The 6,000-nt window shown below is 37.4% G+C and overlaps 1 protein-coding gene across 1 annotated transcript in view; it reads right to left on the reverse strand.

Moving 5' to 3' along the window:
- The window catches only part of LRRC18 (leucine rich repeat containing 18), a 38,149-nt gene extending 33,338 nt beyond the window's left edge, over nt 1-4,811 (reverse strand). The window contains exon 1 of the mRNA XM_042460069.1: nt 4,797-4,811. The gene's annotated coding sequence lies outside the window, so the exon portion shown is untranslated. The remainder of the gene's footprint in view (nt 1-4,796) is intronic.
- Between the last annotated feature and the right edge of the window lie 1,189 nt (nt 4,812-6,000).

Here is a 6,000-nt window from a genome sequence, read left to right on the forward strand (position 1 = left end):
TCTGACACTGTCTAAAGTTGAGAATCACTATTAACTAACTTTTGCCGATGATTATTCCACCTACTGTATGAACCAGCTGCTCAAAAAGAAAAGCTATGAGCTACTGAAGGAATAAGTTGTGGTAAGCAACAAGTTTGGCAGAAGTCCTCAACTCCTTCAAACCAAAAATGGTGGTGAGTACATATCATGGTTGTTGATTTAATGTATGCAAATAACATTTGGATTTTTATGCTATGTTTAAATAATAGATTATGATTAAGGTTGATGTTGTTTGGGATGTTTTAATTAAGAACACAGTCAAATTTAATTGAATGGATGACCCTCTGAACCTATACACATATTGTTTATGGATTTGATTAAATAGACAAAAGTTATATATGCTGATATTGATAGATTGATCCAATATCTCATATATGAGGTTATATTAAAATTTAGGTGATTGCGTTGAGGGGGGAAGGTTACCTTTGAGGGGGAAGCCTGTTAGAACCAGGATAGTTCTGACATAAATTATTATTAAAGAGGAAAAGTAATTGTAAAAATAAAGTGTTATGCTAAAGGGGTTAAAATATAAAGTGTATGTGATTGGATGTGGCTGCTGTTAAAGTAATGCTGAAAGGGTTAATTCATGGTCAGCTAGAGACATTCAGCTCCTAGAGGAAATAAGGAGGGGTGGAGGAGGATAGGAATGGTTGCTATGGTAGTGAAGATAAACTAGGCAGTTTAAAAGAAAATAGGCTGGCTAGAATTAGTATTGTATTGTTATTTGTAATTTTAGTACTGTTGTAGTGAAGTTAAATTAGTATTGACATAATGCTGTATTGCTATACTTAAGTTAGTTTTCACTTAATGCTAATTGATGTGGTATAGTGTTAGGATATATGTGCTGTTTGATTATTGTATGTTACTTAAACTGTTATATTTGTTAAGCTTTCACTCGTGGACAAGAAGTTGATAGCAGGTGGATAGATATGGTTGTGTTGTGTTATTGAATTATTGTTATGGTTGGGGGTGTGGGAATATGGTTTGGTTCCCAAAACAGGGGACATGTGGATAATTCTGGATGGTTCGTTATTACATCAATAATTAATGCCTTGGTGGGAACTTTGGAACGAATCATTGCCTATAATTGATTGTCACAGGAGGGGTTATTATTCTAGTATTAAGGGGAGAATTTTAGATGACAAATTAGACTTGACAAAAACCTCATGACTGTTTCCTGTTACATTTTCTTTCTTTTAATAAAGTATTTTTCTTTTAATAAAGTATTTTAGTTTAGACACACTGTCTGACTTTAGACTTTATTGAGAAGAACTTGGTGGGAGACTGTTTCTGACCACCTGTGAAGTTAGCAGTGACTACTGAAGATACAGACCCTTTTTGGGTTTGGAAAGCCTCAAAATATTTTTCCATCCAGACAATCCCCACTTTCCTTTTTCTTGATGAGTATATAATAATGTATTAGAAATCCTACTTTTCTGTTTCCTTGAAATCTATTATTTTATTTTACTATATCAATTTAATAATATAGTTATTGGTATCTCTTCTGGAATAGTTTGGAAAAAGAGCAGTAATTTAGGGAGAATTATTATCTTGAATACCCTAATCCATGTTAGGGTAATCCAATATTGCTTTTCCCACTTGTTTATTTATTTTCTTCCATAATTGGTTATAATTCCCTTGAACCATGTTCTTTATATTTGTGATTATATTTACTCCAAGATATTTCACTTACTTCACATCTAACTTTAATCCTGTTGTTATCTGGATTTGCTTTTGTTCCTCTCAAACTGTATTTCTAAATGTTATTTCTGATTTTACTCTATTACTTTTAAATCCTGACATCTTTTCAAAATTATTAACCATAACTAATAGTTTTAATTGTTTGAAAGGCTGTTCTGTAATAATTAGAGCATCATCAGCAAATAAATTTATTTTTCATTCTTCTTTTCCTGTTACATAATCTGTCATTTCTTCTTTCTTTCTAATAATATTAGCTAATGGTTCAATTGACATTATAAATGTCAGGTCTGGGCTAATCCAGTTATGATCATCGTGCTGAGGAACCAAGAAATAAGACTGAGAGGCATAGCAAAGAAGTGAGGTAAATGTTAGGCAAAGGAAATAAGGAAAGAAATTTTGGCAAGTGTAATAGGAGGGTGCAAAAACAAGAGAGATAGATAATAAAGTGCTAGAGAAGGAGGAGTGGGAGTACAAGATGAAGCAGGGAGTAAAGTGAAAGTAGGAGATGAAAGTGCTAGATTTCAGGAACATAGGGAGCATGGCAAAGGTGCAAAGAAAGGAAAGAGGTGAGCTGGGCAGTAAGGAAGAGAAGTATTGTGAAGACACAAGGTGAAGCAAGAGAAAGGGAAAGAGGGACAAAAAGATAAGTGGTACAGTGGCAGTGTATAACAAGCAACAAATATAGGTACAAAGTTAGTAAATATGCAAGGGAAGGAAGTGTGGATTGTAAATTCATCTTAATCTCACTCTGCTTTTGCCCTTGTGAGTTACATGGCAAGCATGATCAGGGCTTACATGGATATTTACATGGATCTGTATCTTTTTGCCATCAATAAAAAAGTGCTGGCAAAAAAGAGAGAAAAGAATACAATAGAAATACATATGCATGATAAAATGCCATTAACATTACCACCGTCATCACCACTACCAACACCACCTCTGTACATGGACACTTTACTGCTTTGCTATTACCCTGATAGCAACCCTGTAAGATTTGTGGAAAGATCATGATAGACCAAGGTCACATGATAGATTCCATGATGAAATGGATTTGAACTAAGGATTTCTATTCCAAGCCCAGCATTTAAATATTTCTCTCAGAAGATCAGTTAGTAAAAATGATCCTAAGGCTGAAACATGACAAAAAGAAAACAAAAACAATGAAAGTATTACTGTATTGAATTTCCGTAAGTAGAATGCAAATTAATAATATCCATAATTATAATTTACGTAATATTCAAATTAGATTAGCGGATGTGGAATATGGAAAACTTAAGCAGAAATTTATTAACTAAGGGATGAACAAAATGCAACTAGCAATAAATGTTGTTGTTGTTGTTGCTGTGTGCCTGCAATTAATTCCCAATTTATGGTGACCCTAAGGTGAACTTTAAAGTGAACATAGGATTATCTTTTCAAGATTTGTTTAGAGTGCAAACTGAGACTGAGGTTGAAGAGAGTATGACATGCCCAATGTCACCCAGTTGGCTTTCATGGCTGAGAGGGAATTTGAACCTTGATCTCCCAGATTCCTTGTCCAACACTAAGACCACTACACTACAATGGCTCACATACCCTATACATGCAATATAATATAGGACCAAATCAATCAGAAAGAGTACAAGGTTGTTGTCCTCTTGACGGATCAAGGATTTACAGGACTTACAGCACAGGTTTAAGGATATTAGGACTTTGGCAGAGTAATAAGGGTTACACTCTCCCATATATTGAAAACTACTCTCATATCATGACAGCTATTAATTTTAAAAACCACTGCAGCATATCAAGGTACATAACAACTGAATTACAACGGAAACAACATTTGATGTAAACGTAGGCCTGTGACTACTATCATCATTTTTCTTCTATATGATTTTTAAAGCATCTTTTGTCTGAATAAGAAACCAGTAGAGCTTTGAAAGGTTACCAGGTGTACCTCTTGCTTTTTGGTTGGCCAATAAAGGTATTCCTCTTTTGTGGATTTTGCAGTATCCCTTTTGTAAAAAGCACTCCTGAATAGCACTATTCACCACTGCCCCTGTAGCTGTACATTCAAGCTACACATTTGTCTACATTAGGGGTTCTTAGCCTGGGTCCAAAGACTCCCAAAGGATCTGTGCATAGGTTTCAGTAGCGTCTATGCACCATGATAAGGTGAAAAAATTACTTTCACTAACTTCTCTAGCATTTATTTGAATTATGAATATAGTAATTTGTTACCAATAAAAACCATACATACTTTCATGTCACATTACTATTGTTGCAGATATCTAGAAATATTATTTAAGCTCATCACAATTTTGAAATTACTGTAGTTACTGGATGCGTTGCTAAGAAAGGGTGTGACACTTACTGCTGTTATGGGAAGACACACTGCTATTACGGGAAGGCTTCACTTAGGCTTCACCAAAGTGTCAAAGGGTTACATCGAAACAAAAAAGTTGAGAACCCCTCATCTACATGTATAATTGGCCTGAGAGAGGCACAAACCTTGTCCTGGAATTAAGATGTTCTCCATTAACATAACTGACAACCTTCATATATTGCTGGATAAAACTAACAGCTTAACTGAGTTGTTTGCTTTCTGCTAAGAAGTAGCATTAGATTAAAATGGATCTTCAAGAAATTTTCTCCCTTGCACATTTTGTTTTGCTTTGTTTTGAAAATAGCACTCCTGATATCTATCTGCACAGGCTATTTTACACAAAATGTTAGAGAAAAGGCTTTTAAAAAATAGCTTTGTGAGATTGCTAAGTCTCTCTCTCTCTCTCTCTCTCTCTGTGTGTGTGTGTGTGTGTGTGACACGGAGAAACTTGAAGTCACTTGCTACCTCTGGAGTGGACTTTGTAGTACTTATGCCCATGCTTTATCTGCTAGCAAGTTTCTTTTCCCACTAATCTTCTCCAAATAAGGAATCATTTGCCAGTGTTTGGAACCAAAAATGTGGATTATAATGACACTCCTTCCCCACCCCCACTTTTCACAGCCCACAGATTCTAAAAACTCCAGCTGGAATTTAAAATAAGGGTGATCTGCTTTGAGAGAGGGTGACTTACCCTGCCCCTGTGATTTTCCAGTCAGCTCTTATGATGTCATTAGTGATACTTTTGTTCCTAAGCAACAGAAAATTCCGAGCCTTTGGAAAGTAGATGCCTGCTTTCAAACGTGCACCATGCACAAGCAGCATAAAAGGCCCTAGTTTCACAACTGCTTCCCTCCCCCAAGCTAGCAGTTCCTATCAATAGAAACAGCTATTCAGACAACAAAAGAACAGGTTTGTCAAGTTCTTTGGTTGATCACCTTGTTGGAAGAGTTTTGCACTGTGACCAATCCAGAGGGTGGGCAAACCAAATTCAGCATACAGAAAGTTTCAACCCCTTTGTCAAACCATTGTTTGTTGCTAACTTTCATTGCACTGTCCACAACTCATGCTGACCCTGTGTATTGGATATCTCCAACTCCCCTATTCTCCACTACTCTGTTTAGGTCTTGTAGATTCATGCCTATGACCACTCTGATTGAGTCTAAGTATATTTCTGCTGCCTTCTACCTTTCCTAGCATTATTGTCTTTTCCTATATTTCATGAATTTGGGGTATGATGTGCCAATTGGAGTAGTGTGGGACAATGGGAGATACAGTGTTAACAGGGTGGCAAGAACTATAATGGAAGATGAGATCGATTCTTAAAATCAATCCCGTGTACCACTCACCCTGTTAGCCCAAAAGAACTGAGGATCGTCCCAACCATACCCTGCTCCTTTGTAATGCCAGGTTGGTAAAGAACATATCTCATATAATCTATGATTTGTTGGAGGAGGAGAAGGCCGACCTGGCTTGGGGATTCTGTTGGTCTACCGTCCACCCCATTGCCTAACAGACTCCCTGGCCGAGCTGACACAGCTGGTCTCAGAGCTGGTGCTGGAGTCCCCCAAGCTTCTGGTGCTGGGGGACCTCAACATCCCCTTCGAGGCCGGTTTATCAGATCTGACAGGTGCAGCTCGGGAGTTCATGGATTCCATGACAGCTATAGGTCTGTCCCAATTAGTCTCGGGTCCAACACACTGTGCTGGTAACACACTCGATGTGGTTTTTAGTACAGACCTGGAACATCCGTGGGCAGAGGTAACTCACACCTCTGCCCTGTTATGGACGGATCATTTTCTGATCAAGATGGGACTGAAAGCTGCTATCCAGACTTCCCTCGGCGGTAGAGGACCTATTAGAATGGTTCGCCCTCGAAGGTAGATGGAACCCAAAAG

Source organism: Sceloporus undulatus, chromosome 3 (genome assembly GCF_019175285.1).
Source record: "Sceloporus undulatus isolate JIND9_A2432 ecotype Alabama chromosome 3, SceUnd_v1.1, whole genome shotgun sequence".
Classification (NCBI taxonomy): Eukaryota; Metazoa; Chordata; class Lepidosauria; order Squamata; family Phrynosomatidae; genus Sceloporus; species Sceloporus undulatus.